The sequence below is a fragment of the Eschrichtius robustus genome, chromosome 6 (assembly GCF_028021215.1).
Source record: "Eschrichtius robustus isolate mEscRob2 chromosome 6, mEscRob2.pri, whole genome shotgun sequence".
NCBI classification, from domain to species: Eukaryota; Metazoa; Chordata; class Mammalia; order Artiodactyla; family Eschrichtiidae; genus Eschrichtius; species Eschrichtius robustus.
This window is the reverse complement of record NC_090829.1, coordinates 55,148,060-55,167,238: the sequence shown is the minus strand read 5'-3', so window position 1 is coordinate 55,167,238 and position 19,179 is coordinate 55,148,060. Positions and strand designations below refer to the sequence as shown.

Below are 19,179 nucleotides of genomic sequence, written 5' to 3'. Positions count from 1 at the left end.
ATTCTAGAAGATTTGCCCAATATACTGAACGTATAGTTTGTGTTAAAAAGCAGACATTCCCCAGTTTTTAGAAAGCTAATAGTACTAATAAATGTAGACTAATAAATGTAGACTAATAAAACTAATAAATGTAGTAGAATAATATAATCCCACTAAATTTTATTTCCAAAGATCTACAATGTTTTGTCTTCTTACTATGTGCCAACATCTACGCCAAACCCTTTGTGTGATTTACCCTGCAGAATACTCACAACTTTATAAAGAATAGATTATTACTAACACTTACACTTGAGAATATCTAGCCTTGTTAGAAAGGCTGAATGATGCTTAATATTATACTTATGCCCTGTTTAACCTTGGGTCCCTGAAATCCCTAGGGGATCTGTGAATGGCTCCAGGAGATCCACCATCCTTCTGAATTTATCTGTGTGCCTGTACATTTTTCTAGAGGGACTCCGTATAATTTTAAGCAAATTTTGAAAGGAAACCATAATTTCCCAGAAGTCAAGAATCAATGCAATATCTGGGTTGATCAACAAGAGTTTGATGAAGACATTCAGAACTGAGAATCTAGTTGATTTTATTTGTGCAAACATTCCACATATCTACCTGATATTAGAGACAGTAGCTAGCCACCTTCCTTTGGATATATTTTTCTAATATGCATGACTTTATATCTAAAAATGTACAGAACCTCAAATGTATCTTCTACCTAAGTTGGAAGATGTTTTTCTGATGCCAAGTAAGACTTAGTCATAGACATTGCTAGATGTTATGTAATCTAGACTTGAAGTTCCAATAGGTATGCATCTGTTAATGCCATGAAATACAAAAATCTGTTGCATTTAATTATAAAAGAAATTCTTAAAACTGTTTCAGAAAATAAAGATCTCTAAGGAAAACACCATCATCATTAAATAAAATATAAATATGTCAAATAAACACCGTTCACTTTAATATATGCACTTGGCAAGAATAGCAGGCATAAACGTAAGACTGATTTCTCCCACCATCCCTAACAATGAATTTCATGATAGACACACAAGTCTGCTGGTGATTTTCTCACATAAATTTTTACATTACTCATATCAACTTTAGTCAGTTTCAACAATATTATTGGTGCTATTTGTACTGTTTTTCAATGAATTGGCCATTTTTTAGTTTAACTCTGTGTCCTTCATCCTACACTCTACCTCTAATTGTTAGAAATAAATCACAATATCAGATATTTGCTACTGATAGAATTTCAAAGGTACACTCAATGCCAACTTATTGACAGTTTTAATACTGTATTCTAAGTACAGATCATTCTTTTACTAACACACAAACCCACAACCCTTTTTGCCCTGATGGGTATTCTATTTCATTTCTGCTTAATGGTACTTTTTATCACTCTGTTCATTAGGATAATCATCCTGGAACCACTAAAATGAAACACACTAAATGAAATGCTGCGGGGGACACATTACCAATATTTCTAATTAAAGATACTGCTGACCATAAGCTAATTGGAGTAAGCAACATTTTAGGCATGATACAGAAACTATAAAAATATAAATTACTAGGATTAAAGATAGTGTGTTATTTGAAACTATCAGGCTATATAAGGTATGTTTACATTGAATTAAAGATAATATTGGGTTGGATTCATTTCAGTGGAATTTTATTTTATTTTTTTAATTATCTAATTCCTGGAAAAGACCACACTTGGCAGAGTCAATATTTAGATCCAAGAAGGAATAGACATTGCATCCACAATCCTCACCCCTCTTTTTTTCCCCTTTGCCTCTGTAAGTTAAATGGAGAATTGAAATATTATCTCATTGATACAAGAAACGTTTAAACCTTCACTTAAATGACTCAAGTGAAGATTTTTTTTTTCCTGCTTGAATGAATTTATTTTGTTTTTGATGGAGATGTCATTGCTAATGTCCAGGGTGAGGGGTAATATAAGCAAATGAATGAATACTCACCTTTTTACATTTTTCTAGACAATAACTGAATAAATCTTTCCTATTTTAACTTGAGAATGTAATTCTAGAATATATTAAGTCTTAGTCTGGAAACTAAAAGTTAACCCTTTGGAAAATAGAAGGATGGAAGAAGGGCAATTCTGACCATAGAGGTCAGGTCAAAGAACAGGCCTTGTTTGTCAGGGGCATGCTCTGTGACATCAAACACTAGCTCCAGGGAAGAGAGAAAATATTTCCTACAAGACACTAGGAAGAATATGTTTGTCTAAAGCTAAAATCAGAAGTCTTTAACTGAATTCTAAAGCAGAATGAAACATTTGAGATATAACAGTAAACTCAGAACTATATAGAAATATTTTCATTTTCAAAATAAGAAAACCAATAAATGCAGAAAACTTTGTTCTAATGAAACCACTATTAAGCTTCATAAAAATCCTAGACACATATTTAAATATGTGATATGTAAGCATTTAGAGAAGCATATATGGATCAAAAAAGCCCAAACTGGTTCAATAAATACAAGACATGATAAACCCCCTCTCTCTTTTCTTCATTTATCTCTTTTCTTCTTCAATAATAATAAAAATTTAAAACAAAAGAATAAGAAGACGGAGAAAGAGGAGGAGGAGGAGGAGGAGGAGGAGAGGGAGAAGAAGAGAAAGAAAATGATCTGTCTGATAGATACATAGAAATTTTTAAAAATATACTGATTTTATGTACAGTGAATAAGATGGGTAAATATCAGTTAGAACTCATAGAACAAAAGTATATTTAAAGTTGGTGGAATAAAGATTTTCAAAGATTACTATGAATGAAAGAATTATTGAAAGAAAGGTAATATGTTGAATTCTCGAGACAGGTAGCACAGTATTACTAAGGGCAATGTACTAAACCACATGAAACAAATAAGAAGAGATATTAGTGACTGTCTGCATTTAGGTAACCAAAAAATTACCTAAGTATGGGAGAGAGGAATCAAGGTTGGACAATAGTTCAGTTAAAGGGGAAAGAAGGGCGGGGCCATGGCAAGAAGCCGGAAGCAGCCGCTGCCCCACCTAGGAGACAGGGCGGGCGTTGAAACTCTTGTGGCATTATCCTTCACTGGGGCTCTTGGGCTGACTTTTCTTATGCTGGGATGTGCTTTAGAGGATTATGGTGTTTACTGACCCTTGTTTGTCCTGATATTCCACGTCATCTCTCCCATCCCCTATTTCATTGCCAAACGAGCAACGTATGACGCCTATGCAGCAACTAGTGCCTGTCGGGAACTGGCTTATTTTTTCACTACCGGAATTGTTGTTTCTGCCTTTGGATTTCCTGTTATTCTTGCTCGTGTGGCTGTGATCAAATGGGGAGCCTGTGGCCTGGTGCTGGCAGGCAATGCAGTGATTTTCCTTACAATTCAAGGTTTTTTTCCTTGTATTTAGAAGAGGAGATGATTTTAGCTGGGAGCAGTGGTAGCACGTGCTTTATTCTGAAAAAATGCATTTAATTTCTTAGAATTCATACTGTATGTATATGTGTGCACATGTGGCCTTTTACTATGAAATTTCGTATGTGGTTTTTTTATACCTTTGTAATCATGTTCACTTTAAGGAGAACTACATGGGGAAAAGGTTAGTTTTATTCCCAGCCAGTAGATCTCTCCATTTACTCAAGTTGAATTATGTTATTTGTTTAGCTGTTCATATAGTCATGGTGCTCTCAGAAAATATGTTAACACAGTCTTGTAGACAGTTGCTCACTCAGTGTGCTGCAGCTCCACCTTTTCCCCGGGGACGTGCTAGAGTGGGCACGTAGCACTGGGGCTGTCTCAGCTCTGCTCAGGACTTCCAAGATATACCTGTGGCCCAGAGAGACAGAGGCGGCTCCCTCTTTATGCTGCGGACTCTTGCTTCTCCAAGTGTGGTCCATAGACCAAGAGCATCAGCATCTCGAAGCGTGGTGCATAGGAGCTTATTACAAATGCAGAGTCTGAGGCCCCATCCTCAACCTAATACATTTTGATGAGATCCCAAGTGAATCGGATGCACATTGAAGTCTGAGAAGCGCTGTCATGAAGGAAGAAGCATTGCCTTCCCCTTGGCTGAACCCGTTAGCCTCTCTGGGCGTTAGCTGCTTGTAAAAACTGTTTCCCCTGCCCCTCATGTTGAGGCCTACTTCAGACTATCCTTGGTATTTGTGAAATGTCCAAACCTATCATTTATAGCCTGTTCCTCAAATCTGTGAAGTGTTCTCAGTAGGGAACAGCTATGGCTTCACATTGTCTGAAAGGCAGTGGCTGCCTTCACAGTGCTGGGGGGACAGATCCCCCACTGGGAGGCAGGGGAGGGAGGCTGGGCTGGAACTGGCCCCTGCTTTAGCAGGATGGGGAAGAATGGATAAGTAACGCTGTTTAATTTCCCTTCATCCTCTGACATTTCTCCCCAGCTCCTTCCCTATGCTTCTCCCCACACACCCTCACCAGCCCCTCCAGCCCCCCAAACACACACACTCCCAGCAGTTCCCATTTGCCCTAACTTCTTCATGGCTTGGCTTCTCCTTCCTATAGAGACGTGGAGCCAAGTAAGCAAGCAGAGGGTGAGCTGCTTAATCTTATTTACATGCGATATACTTATTGTCTTTCATGCCCTGTAGGACTTTAAAAAAAAAAAAAATATATATATATATATATATATATAAAACACTTTATGCCACTTTTAAATGAGTCATTGAGAATTCAGGTCATGCTGGGTCCTGTAATCAGGTTTTCTAGATCAACTTTTTGTCCAAGACCTATCGAGAAAGGGAAATATGGGAACTAGAACCACGTGTAGAATATAAGCAATAATTTTAAAGCATTGTTAATGTGTGATAACTGACATACATTGAAAACACTGAAACCTTGAAGTTTGTAACTCCGTCATATTCTGTAATGATGCTGGGATCAGAAGACAAGAGTAATACCTAAAAGAATAATGTGCAAAGTGATATTTTAGCCTTGTGCATGATTTTATGTTTTCAATGTACTATGTATGTATAGAACTGTTAAAGTTGTTATTTCCAATATTTATATTAGAAAAATTATATAGACACTTCATAATTTTAACAAGCATTTTTAATAACACTTGCACTTATTATATTGTAATAAATTTGACTTTTAACAGAAAAGAAAAGTTTAATTTTAAAAGTTTTTATTCTGATGTCACCTTGCTTAAAAGGTAACAAAAATATGAAAATTTCTTGGTGTTCTGAAATGTGCGGTTGTGAGCAATAATCTGTCCTGCATTAGAATAATAGCAGTAAGTTGTAAGATACCATTTTGGATGTGTAGTTGGCTTGGAATAGCTTTTCTTTTCCTAAGATGGAGATACTGTTTAATTTATACTACCTTTTGCAAAAGTGCCCTTGTTGCTTATACACATTTAAATAACCAAGGTAGCCTTAATGTGTAGCCTTAAAGCATTGCCTCTTGAGTGTATTTCCAGAATGATATAAAGTACTTGCATATAGAATATTTGTAGTTATTCCCTACTAATGGAATGGTTTATCAAAGTGATAGATTATTGGATTTTCTATATGTCTGAAACAGAGGCATTTATTCTACAGCACCTAAGTATCATTAAAGTAATAAATGTCTGAGGGAAAATAAATAAAGGGGAAAGAAAATAAGCGCTCTACGGATTATAGGTTCCCTCAGTGGGGAGGTGGTTAACACAAAGTGAATTATGGGAGTCTGAACAAGGGTGTTGATGGTTTCTCTTCACTCCTCCAGCTCAACTACTTTCAGGTTATTACCCTCGGTATTTTTACATTAATATAAAATACATTTTTTAAATGATAGGAATGGATTTAGTGGAGAGGAGCTTCATGTTAAGCACTCCAGTTTATTAATTAAAAATTAACTTGTTTGATTTTGTATTACTTATTTCAGTTGATAATCTCTTAAAGTGGCACATCTACTTATTACACACATACATTATTTTTTATGCATTACAAAAGATAACCTAGTTTTCTTTTGGCAATGATCGCAGAGAAGTTAAAGTTTAACTCGACAAAATCATTACTGTTATACAAAGGGAAGCATTTGGTCTAATCAGAAGGTTTTACAGAAAATAAATATTTCTTTCACAAATTCATCTCTTGATATATGCTGCATGGCAAAACAAAATTAAGTCAACAAACTTATAACTGCCTAGGTACAAAACATTTTGAGAGCTACATTATAGTTAAAAAGAACTCTTGGAAGTCAATTCTTCGTGGGTCTCACGCTTATGTATATCTTGTAAGCAGAAGCACTGACTGCCTTTGTTCTGGGCTATCATTTCAAGAATGTTTACATAGTGAACAGACATGGAAAACAGAAACAGTATCTTTCTCTCAAGTTTAATGTTCCTCTTGGGTGACACAATGCATTGTGTGTGCTGATGTCACTTGTCCCCTCTTCATGTCACCCTGAACAAATTGGAGACTGGGGAAGAGGCAAAGGAAAATGCTGATATTCTGGCTATTGCTATTGTGGTAAGTAATAGAGTTCTTTGTCTCTGACTGAGAAGGCCTGTGTCTTCTGCCAGCATCCATGAAACTGTGGCAGGCTTACTTGTTAGCTGGAAAGTAAGTTAGAATCCCAGACCCTTCACAGCTCTCAGGAACATATAAAACAGAACTGCTGCCTTCAAAAGGGGGTCAATCTACTTAGGGAGAATACTGATGGAATAAATCAGAGCATACATATAAAAAATAAAACATTTCATAGCACATAAAATTTGATCCAAAACATATGAAATATTAATTCGAATGTGATCTTCTGAATAAATTAATGTTAAAACTTTTAATTCTAAGATGATTTACTTATAATAGTGATTCCTTAACTCAGTTATATAAATCTTTGGAGAGCTACATATAGTGAAAGGCTACTGTCAAATGTACAGTCTTCTAATTAAAAAAAAAAAAAAAAAGAAGTCCATATTTTCTGAAACCACCCCCAAAGGAAGATAATATATACATAATTAACCATAGCTTCTTACAAATACCTCTCCCAGGGCTGCTGGTATTTAAAATTCCACAAATTGAAAGCATTTTCCATTAAAAAATAATAACCCTAGAAGGCTATAATAAGAAAGATCAATAATAACAAGTGTTGGTCTGGAGAAATTGGAATCATCGTATACTGCTGGTGGCAATGTAAAGTTGTGCAGCCAGTTTGGAAAACAGTTTGAATGTTCTTCAAAAAGTTCAAACATAAAATTGTTTTCATATGATTTAGCAATTCCACTCCTGGTTATACATCCAAGAGAATTCAAAGCATGTATCCACACACAAAAAACTTGTACATAAATGTTAATATTAGCATTATTCATAATAGCCAAAAAGCAGGAAAAAAGTCTACCAATTAATGAATGGATAAACCAAACATGGGATGTCCACATAATGGGAAATTATTTGGCAATAAAAAGGAATAAAATACTGATACATGCTACCACATGTAACAATGAACCTTGAGAATATTATACTAAGTGAGAGAAACCAGTCACAAAAGACAGCATATTGTATTGATATTATTCTATTTATACATGCATTATATTGTATTGCCCTATTCCATTTAAAAATGTCCAGAATAGAGAAATCCATAGAATCAGAAAGTAAATTAGTAGTTGCAAGGTAGCCTTCCCTGACCCCTTTCCTAAAAAGTGGGTTAGTCTCTTCCTAAGTGACTCATAGCCTCTATATTTATCTCTATTGTGTATTTTCTACATGGTGCTACAAATGCCTTTAAGCAATTTGAGTACTGAGACTGTTTCATGTTATGCTGCTGAATCTTCAGTATTTAAAACCATTCATTCATTCAATATATAGTTTTGAGTAGCTACTATATGCCAAGCAATAAGGACACAGCATAAACAAATCAAGATTTCTGCTTTGTGGAATTTATATTGTAATAGGATACATAGTAAGTTCTCAACAAGGATTTGTTTAATAGAAGAATGAATGTGAAAACTATTTTTTTAAATTTTAGAATCAACTGACAATCCATAAAAGAAGGACTACATTTACAATAAAATGCTAAAAGGAAGTGAACACTTTGTCTTTCTGAGTTTATACTTCTCAGGGTCTAACAGATTCAATAATAATTTTGACCAACACATGGATGTCAACCCTCTTACTAAATTTATTCCATCACACAGTATTAAAAGCATCATTCTAGATTTAATTAATCCCATTCACAAATAGTGATAAGAAGCATTCAAGCCATTAAAATGAAAGTGATAACCCAGAGGCAAAATAAAAATCTACTTGGATGATCTGCATAATTAAACTTCCATTACCTCTAAAATAACAAAACATGTAGAGGGTGCATTCAGTACTTAGTTATAAAGTAATCTAGTTAGGGACTTATAAACATCCTATTAAAATTAATTATAGCACTAACTGATTTAATGCAATATGTAAAACCACAATTGTTTCAGCACTTATGGCATAACGATGCTTCATCTACAGTGAGTGAAGCCAACATATATACACAATTCATTAAGTGCATTTTGTTAACTTGAAGGTAGTCATGATTAGCCATCTCTTATGTAGTAAAATAAGATTAGCATATTGGAATTATCAATTTTATTTTTCTGTAATCTGCTAAGATTGGGAATTCGATTAAATAAACTGTATGGCTCTTTTAAATCTACAATCTATGATTCTATAAATTCAGTTGAGCTATTCTGACCTATATGTTTTCACATTTTAGAAGTACATATTTTTTTAGGATAGCATTTTTAGCACTTTCTTCTGCAGACCACTATTGTCCTACAAAAATATTAAAAACTGGTTTATAGTGGGGAGAAGGGGAAGTCAAGAAAATTTGGGTAATATTAGATTTAAAAAGTTAAAGTGGTTAATTTATTGAATGATTTCTCAGATCCTTATCATCTGACAGATTCTCAAGTAGGGGAAAAGAGAGTATCCCGTTCAACTATAGGATCCCTTTTTTTTTTTTTTTTTCTTTTAAACATACCCATAGGCATTCCACAAAACTCACTTTGGGGGGCTTCCCTGGTGACACAGTGCTTAAGAATCCGCCTGCCAAAGCAGAGAACATGGGTTCGATCCCTGTTCCAGGAAGATCTCACATGCCGTGGAGCAACAAAGCCCGTGCACCACAACTACTGAGCCTGCACTCTACAGCCCGCAAGCACAACTACTGAGACCGCATGCCACAACTAGTGAAGCCCCCGTGCCTAGAGCCCGCGCTCCGCAACAAGAGAAGCCACCGCAGTGAGAAGCCCACGCATCACAACGAAGAATAGCCCCTGCTCGCCGCAACTAGAGAAAGCCTGCGAGCAGAAACGAGTACCCAACACAGCCAAAAATTAATTAATGAATTAATTAATTAAAAAAAAACCCTCACTGTGGTACACTGCTGATTTATCTGAAAATTTTCTAAGTAGAAAATATTGAACCTAAATCTTTTACAATACTTATTCTCTTTAGACTATAATAAATTTAAGCTTCAATAGGTGCGGTTTTATGATTTAGACGAGAGTCGCAAACCTTTCTGTAGAGGTCAGAGAGTAAGTATTTTTGTTGGACATATGGTCTCTGTTACGACTACTCAACTCAACTATTTGTATCATGAAAGTAGCCATAGACATTAAGTAAATGAATGGGCATAGTTATGTTAGAATAAAACTTATTTTCAAAAACAAGAAGTGGGCCATAGTTTGCCAATCTCTGTTTTAAACAGTGGAAATTGATTCCAAAATAAAAGTTTAAATCTGTTGTAAGAAACTACATTAAGCTACCTGTTGACAGCTAAGAATAAATTAATTATGGTTCTATTTAATTCAGATTTCTGGCCTTAAAATATCCTTTTAAATCAATCTTAATATTATATGTTTTGCTCAAAAAGTGATACTTTCTTATAAACATAGGTCATTGTGTTGTTGGACTATTGGTCTTTTCTGAATTCAGTAAAGAACAGGAGAACAGATGGTGACATTATATATTAAATGTTAATATATTCCAAGTTAGATGTACACTAGGTTTAAGAGTTCCCATTATGTTCCCAAAACATCATATTAAAAAAAAAAAAAAGATTCCTGTCTACAGATGTTTATTTCACAAGCAAGAGGATTTTCGCCTTAGACCACCTGGCATGTGTGTACTCTTCAAACCCTTCACTTCTTAAAGATGTATGAAATAATGTCATATTGTTTCATGAACCATTTGAAAAGATTTATTCACATTTTATTTCATTTATTTATCTATTTTTATCTAGGACTCTTTCCTTGAACCATTTTCAGCTCTTATCCAAACAGCATGCTTTTATCCTGGAAGGTGGAAAAATATAACAGTACTTCAGTTCTCTAAGGTGCTCCCCTCCTGTGGTACTGATAAGAGCTGCTACTGAAAGCATTTAAGATTCTGTATCAAAGATAGGACAAGACACAGCAGTTAGTCCAAGAGAAGGGCAAGTGAGAAGTATGGTAGTAAGCGGGTTAATAGGAAAACTAGGGCACTGAGGAGGATCGTCCTTCAAAATAGAGCAATCTCATCACACTGACAGGTGCCATCAAAATTCTTAAAGCTGTGCTGTTGCTGGCAGTACCCACTGCCGTCTCACTGTCCCAAATCTGCGGTCACCTGTTGCTCCACAAATGAGATAGATGTTAAACAGAAACTTACACTCTGCTATTCTTTGAACCTTATTCACACTAAATTTTACAAATCAATTATATTCTATGACCAAAAAAAAAAAGTTATTAATTTCTAACCATTTAAACCAGACCATTTATATTTTTGCAAGCTCTTATTCAAGAGAAGGAAAACACTGCCTATACTACTTACAGCTCTAGAATATTATCCTTACAGATATTCAGTAAACAAATATACTGAGAAATAAAAATGTATTTTCTATTAAACAGAGTACTTAAAACATATGACTAAACTAATAGTTGACTCTATGATTTAAGCACTTTACATGCTAAGAACCAATTGTCAGGAATGTTTGAGTTATATATGGTGATATTCAAGGTGATAGTTTCATTGCAACGAGCATTGTTTTTTGGTCAGCAAGTGTCCGGATGTAAAATAACAACTACTGATAAAAATAAATGTTGTATGTACACTGCAGTTATGAAACTTGGTCCACTAGAATTATTCTCCCTCCACCAGGCTGTGGATGTGAATGTGACTGATTTGGCAGGATGCCATTCTATTTTTTAAAATAAACTTCTTGATATCAAGTTAAAAAAATTATTATTAAAAATTGGTATATTTGTTTTAGAAGAAGATTGCTATGAATCAACTCTAATAAATATAGTCTTTTTGAAATTTAAAGATTCACATATTTGAGAAATTATTAAGTGAAAAAATATTTTTAGAAAAATTGTTAAAATGCTAAATCTATTTGTTACTAAACTTATGTATATGGAAGAAATATATCTTGCATTTGTCTGCTTTTTCCTTTACAACTAAAATTTGAATTGTCAAATAAAACTAAAATAATTGTACTGCATAAAAAACAACTATAAACATATTAATGTTTTAAATCACTACCTGGGAAAAGAACTGCATCAACAAATTTACTTTAAGAATGCATAAGAAAAAATTTATTCCACCCTATAATTATGGGAAGCTTAGAACAATAGACACTAAATTATATTTTATTAAATTGACCTAAAATATAAGATGCTGGCAAAGTGTCTCTATCCTGAATTAAAATATAGGTTGTTCAGGATAAAATCTATTGGATTTTTTAAAAACATTTTCTGTACTTTTAAAAATGAGGTATTTTCATAAGTAATGCCTTATATGATAAAGAGTAACTTTTATTAATTTGACATCTTTCACCTGTCATAAATAAGAAATATTACATAGAAAAAAGATGGAAATTCTAAAAACAACATTGCTTAAAATTTCATAATTTAATAATACTGACATTTCATCAGATTCAGTTTCCTGATGCAGAGTTGCTATACTCTGTAAAATGGAAAGCATGGTAGGCAAAGAAATGTAGTTAAATTGAATGTATATAACTGAATAATAAGTCTTTGGCAGTTTCATTAACATGTAAAGCTTTACATAAAGGTCTCCAGTATATTAGTAAATATATAATTTCTGAATATCTAGAAAGAAGAGATTGCTAAAATATAGGATGAACTCACTCTGAAAGAATCTAAATGTCCTTTTTAAAAAAATTTTTCATAAAACTATTTAATTGGATAAAAAGGATGCTGTAGATGCTGTACCTAGGGGTTTCAGCAAGAAATTTGATATTTTCTTGTCATGTGATATCTTTGTGGACAAAATGGAAAAATGAGACCCAGATGATAAAACAATAAGGAAAATTTCTATGTTATTGAGTGCTGGTGTTGACAATGTCAAGCCAGAGAAAGGCCTCTATTGCTGTAGTTCTTAGATTGTGGAGAAAGGGGGAAATGCATATCAGAAACACAGAGACTACTTTTCAAAACATACATGTCAGGGCCACCTTGCTGGGCAACAACATAACCCTAAATTTGTGTACACAAAATATCAGAGCTTTAAATGTTCATTGATGACAATAATATAAAATATGTAAATAAATGAAGAAATTTACCAGGTTTATGACCTGACAGACACAACACTTTTACCATTTCAAATCTGCCAAAACTGCGCTGTATATTCAACACAACCCCAATCAAAATCCTAATGGGCTATGTTGTAGAAATTGGCAAGTTTATTCTAAAATTTATACTGAAAATCGAACGTCATTAAAAGGTCAACATAATTTTAAAAGATAAAAAGAAATTTGGAGTACTAACATTTCCTCATTACAAGACTTACAAGAAGCCAGTGTAATCAACATAGCTATACTGCTGTAAGAATAAACAAATGGATGACTAAAACAGAATACAGTCCAGTTAATAGACTGACCCTTATATGATTAATTAATTTTCAACAATGGTGCCAAGGCGAGTAAATAATGAAAGCAAAATCTTTCCACCAAATCTTATTGGCCAACTTGACAGCCACAAAGGCAAAAAAAAATACAAAACTTGCTTTACACTTATTGTGTCAATAAGCACATAAGATGCTCAAAATTATTGATTACAAGGGAAATGCAAATTAAAACTACACTGAGGGGAGATTGGTTCAAGATACCAGAGTAGAAGGACATGCTCTCACTCCCTCTTGAAAGAACACTGGAACCACAACTAACTGCTGAACAATCATTGACAGGAAGACACTGGAACTCACCAAGAAAGATACACCACATCCAAAGACAAAGGAGAAGCCACAATGAGACAGTAGGAGTGGCACAATCACAATAAAATCAAATCCCATAACTGCTGGGTGGGTGACTCACAAACTGGAGAACACTTATATCACAAAGGTCCATCCACTGGAGTGAAGGCTCTGAACCCCACGGCAAGATTCCGAATCTGAGGGTCTGGCAATGGGAGGAGGAATTCCTAGAGAATCACACTTTGAAGGCTAGCAGGATTCGATTGCAGGACTTCGACAGGACTGGGGGAAACAAAGACTCCACTCTTGGAGTGCACACACAAAGTAGTGTGCACATTGGGGCCCAAGGGAAGGAGCAGTGACCCCATACAGGACTGAACCAGACCTACCTGCTACTGTTGGAGGGTCTCCTGCAGAGGCAGGGGGTCACTCTCTCTCATGGTGAGGACAAGGAAACTGGCAGCAGAAGTTCTGGGAAGTACTCCTTGGTGTCAGCCCTCCCAGAGTCCACCATTAGCCCCAACAAAGAGCCTGGGTAGGCTCCAGTGTTGGGTCGCCTCAGGCCAAAAAACCAACAGAGAGGGGATCCAGCCCCACCCATTAGCAGACAAGCGGATTAAAGTTTTACTGAGCTCTGCCCACCAGAGCAACACCAGCTCTACCCACCACCAGTCCCTCCCATCAGGAAACTTCCACAATCTCTTAGATAGCCTCATCCACCACAGGGCAGACAGCAGAAGCAAGAAGAACTACAATCCTGCAGCCTGTGGAACAAAAACCACATTCAGAAAGAGAGACAAAATGAAAAGTCAGAGGACTATGTACCAGATGAAGGAATAAGATGAAAGCCCAGAAAAACAACTAAGTGAAGTAGAGAAAGGCAACCTTCTAGAAAAAGAATTCAGAATAATGATAATGAAGATGATCCAGGACCTCGGAAAAACAATGGAGGCAAAGATCGAGAAGATGCAAGAAATGTTTAACAAAAATCTAGAAGAATTAAAGAACAAACAAAGAGAGATGAACAATACAATAACTGTAATGAAAACTAAACTAGAAGGAATCAATAGCAGAATACCTGAGGCAGAAGAACGGATAAGTGACCTGGAAGACAGAATGGTGGAATTCACTGCCATGGAACAGAATAAAGGAAAAAGAATGAAAAGAAATGAAGACAGCCTCTGGGACAACATTAAACACAACAACATTCTCATTCTAGGGGTCCCAGAAGGAGAAGAGAGAGAGAAAGGACATGAGAAAATACTTGAAGAGACCATAGTCGAAAACTTCCCTAACATGGGAAAGGAAATAGCCACCCAAGTCCAGGAAGCAGAGAAAGTCCCAGGCAGGATAAACCCAAGGAGAAACATGCCAGGACACATAGTAATCAAATAGGCAAAAATTAAAGACAAAGAAAAATTATTGAAAGAAACAAGGGAAAAATGACAAATAACATACAATGGAACTCCCAACAGGTTAACGGCTGATTTCTCAGAAGAAACTCTACAAGCCAGAAGGGAGTGGCATGATATATTTAAAGTGATAAAAGGGAAGAACCTACAACCAAGATTACCCGGCAAGGATCACATTCAGATTCAATGGAGAAATCAAAATCTGTACAGACAAACAAAGGCTAAGAGAGTCAGCACCACCAAACCAGCTCTACAACAAATGCTAAAGGAACTTATCTAAGTGGGGAACACAAGAGAAGAAAAGGACCTACAAAAACAAACCCAAAACAATTAAGAAAATGGTCATAGGTACATACATATCGATAATTACCTTAAACGTGAATGGATTAAATGCTCCCACCAAAAGACCCAGGCTGGATGAATGGATACAAAAACAAGCCCCATATATATGCTGTCTACAAGAGACTCACTTCAGACCTAGGGACACATACACACTGAAAGTGAGGGGATGGAAAAAGATACTCCATGCAAATGGAAATCAAGTGAAAGCTGGAGTACCAATACACATGTCAGATAAAATAGACTTCAAAATAAAGAATGTTACAAGAGACATTACAAGAAAGGAGACTATAATGATCAAGGGATCAAATCAAGAAAAAGATATAAGAATTATAAGCACATATGCATGCAACATAGGAGCACCTCAATACATAAAGCAACTGTTAACAGCTATAAAAGAGAAAATCAACAGTAACACAATAATAGTAGGGGACTTTAACACCTCACTTACACTAATGGACAGATCATCCAAACAGAAAATTAATAAGGAAACACAAGCTTTAAATGACACAGTAGACCAGATAGATTTAATTGATATTTATAGGATATTCAATCCAAAAACAGCAGATTACACTTTCTTCTCAAGTGCACATGGAACTTTCTCCAGGATAGATCACATGCTGGGTCACAAATCAAGCCTCAGTAAATTTAAGAAAACTGGAATCATATCAAGCATCTTTTCTGACCACAACACTATGAGATTAGAAATCAATTACAGGGGAAAAAAACGTAAAACACACAAACACATGGAGGCTAAACAATACGTTACTAAATGACCAAGAGAACACTGAAGAAATCAAAGAGGAAATGAAATAATACGTAGAGACAAATGACAATGAAAACATGATGATCCAAAACCTATAGGATGTGGCAAAAGCAGTTCTAAGAGGGAAGTTTATAGCTATACAAGCCAACCTCAAGAAACAAGAAAAATCTCAAATAAACAATCTAAACTTACACCTAAAGGAACTAGAGAAAGAAGAACAAACAAAACCCAAAGTTAGCAGAAGGAAAGAAATAAAGATCACAGCAGAAATAAATGAAATAGAAACAAAGAAAACAACAGCAAAGATCAATAAGACGAAAAGCTGGTTCTTTGAGAAGAGAAACAAAATTGATAAACCATTAGCCAGACTCATCAAGAAAAAGAGGGAGAGGACTCACATCAATAAAATTAGAAATGTAAAAGGAGAAGTTACAAAACAAACTGCAGAAATACAAAGCATCCTAAGAGACTGCTACAAGCAACTCTATGTCAATAAAATGGACAACCGGGAAGAAATGGACAAATTCTTAGAAAGCTATGACCTTCCAAGACTGAACCAGGAAGAAATAGAAAATATGAACAGACCAATCACAAGTAATGAAATTGAAACTGTGATTACAAATCTTCCAGCAAACAAAAGTCCAGGACCAGATGGCTTCACAGGTGTATTCTATCAGACATTTAGAGAAGAGCTAACACCCATTCTTCTCTAATTCTTCCAAGAAATTGCAGAGGAAGGAACACTCCCAAACTCATTCTATGAGGCCACCATCACCCTGATACCAAAAACAGACAAAGATAGTACAAAAAAGAAAATTACAGACCAATATCACTGATGAATATACATGAAAAAATCCTCAACAAAATACTAGCAAACAGAATCCAACAACATATTAAAAGGATCATACACCATGATCAAGTGGGATTTATCCCAGTGATGCAAGGATTCTTCAATATACTCAAATCAACCAATGTGATATACCATATTAACATATTGAAGAAGAAAAACAATATGATCATCTCAATAGACGCAGAAAAAGCTTTTGACAAAATTCAACACCGATTTATGATAAAAACTCTCCAGAAAGTGGGCAAAGAGGGAACCTACCTCAACATAATAAAGGTCATATATGACAAACCCACAGCAAACATCATTCTCAATGGTGAAAAACTGAAAGCATTTCCTCTAAGATCAGGAACAAGACAAGGATGTCCACTCTCACCACTATTATTCAACATAGTCTTGGAAGTCCTAGCCATGGCAATCAGAGAAGAAAAAGAAATAAAAGGAATACAAATTGGAAAAGAAGAAGTAAAACTGTCACTGTTTGCAGACGACATGATATTATATATAGAGAATCCTAAAGATGCCACCAGAAAACTACTAGAGCTAATCAATGAATCTGGTAAATTGCAGGATACATAATTAATGCAGAGAAATCTCTTGCATTCCTATACACGAATGATGAAAAATCTGAAAGAGAAATTAAGGAAACACTCCCATTTACCATTGCCACAAAAAGAATAAAATACCTAGGAATAAAGCTACCTAAGAAGACAAAAGAACTGTATGCAGAAAACTATAAGACACTGATGAAAGAAATTAAAGATGATACCAACAGATAGAGAGATATACCATGTTCTTGGATTGGAAGAATCAATATTGTGAAAATGACTATACTACCCAAAGCAATCTACAGATTCAATGTAATCCCTATCAAATTACCAAAGGCATTTTTTACAGAACTAGAAGAAAAAAATCTTAAAATTTGTATGGAGACACAAAAGACCTCAAATAGCCAAAGCAGTCTTGAGGGAAAAAAACGGAGCTGGAGGAATCAGACTCCTTGACTTCAGACTATACTACAAAGCTACAGTAATCAAGACAATATGGTACTGGCACAAAAACAGAAACATAGATCAATGGAACAAGATAGAAAGCCCAGAGATAAACCCATGCACCTATGGTCAACTAATCTATGACAAAGGAGGCCAAGGATATACAATGAGGAAAAGACAGTCTCTTCAATAAGTGGTGATGGGAAAACTGGACAGCTACATGTAAAAGAATGAAATTAGAACACTCCCTAATACCATACACAAAAGTAAACTCAAAATGGATTGGAGACCTAAATATAAGACTGGACACTGTAATATTCTTAGAGGAGAACACAGAACACTCTTTGACATAAATCACAGCAAGACGTTTTTTGATCCACCTCCTAGAGTAATGGAAATAAAAACAAAAATAAACAAATGGGACCTAATGAAACTTAAAAACTTTTGCACAGCAAAGGAAACCATAAACAAGACAAAAGGACAACCCTCAAAATGGGAGAAAATATTTGCAAACAAATCAATGGACAAAGGATTAATCTCCAAAATATATAAAAGCTCATGCAGCTCAATATTAAAAAAACAAACAACCCAATCCACAAATGGGAAGAAGACCTAAATAGATATTTCTCCAAAGAAGACATACAGATGGCCAAGAAGCACATAAAAACCTGCTCAAAATCACTAATTATTAGAAAAATGCAAATCAAAACTACAATGAGGTATCACCTCACACCATTTAGAATGGGCATCATCAGAAAATCTACAAACAGCAAATGCTGTAGAGGGTGTGGAGAAAAGGGAACCGTCTTGCACTGTTGGTGGGAATGCAAGTTGTTACAGCCACTATGGAGAACAGTATGGAGGTTCCCTAAAAAACTAAAAATAGAATTACCATATGACCCAGTGATCCCACTACTGGGCATATACCCAGAGAAAACCATAATTCAAAAAGACACATGCACCCCAATGTTCATTGCAGCACTATTTACAATAGCAAGGTCATGGAAGCAACCTAAACGCCCATCAACAGATGAATGGATAAAGAAGAGGTGGTACATATATACAATGGAATATTACTCAGCCATAAGAAGGAACGAAATTGGGTCATTTGTTGAGACGTGGATGGATCTAGAGACTGTCATACAGAGTGAAGTAAGTCAGAAAGAGAAAAACAAATATCGTATATTAACGCATATATGTGGAACCTACAAAAATGGCACAGATGAACCGGTTTGCAGGGCAGAAATTGAGACACAGATGTACAGAAGAAACGCATGGACACCAAGGGGGTAAAGCGGCTGGGAGTGGGGGTGGTGGTGGGATGAATTGGGAAATTGGTATTGACATGTATACACTGATGTGTATAAAATGGATGACTAATAAGAACCTGCTGTATAATAAAATAAATAAAATAAAATTCAAAAATTCAAAAAAAGAGAGAAAAACTTAACAACAATAAAACCATACAACCTGATTCAAAATGAACAAAAGACTTGAACAGATATTTGTCCAAAGAAGAGATACAAATGGCCAATAAGCACATGAAAAGAAGCTCAACTTCACCAATCATTAGGGAAATGCAAATCAAAACTGCAACGAGATACCACCTTTCACCCATTAGGATGCCTACTATAAAAAAAATAGAATA

The 19,179-nt window shown here is 35.3% G+C and overlaps 1 protein-coding gene and 1 pseudogene across 15 annotated transcripts in view; one reads left to right on the top strand and one right to left on the bottom strand.

Moving 5' to 3' along the window:
• Window positions 1-19,179, bottom strand: part of NAALADL2 (N-acetylated alpha-linked acidic dipeptidase like 2) — a 1,511,782-nt gene that overhangs the window by 488,793 nt on the left and 1,003,810 nt on the right. The gene's annotated exons all lie outside the window — the stretch shown is intronic.
• Window positions 2,996-3,503, top strand: LOC137766649 (leptin receptor gene-related protein pseudogene; annotated as a pseudogene).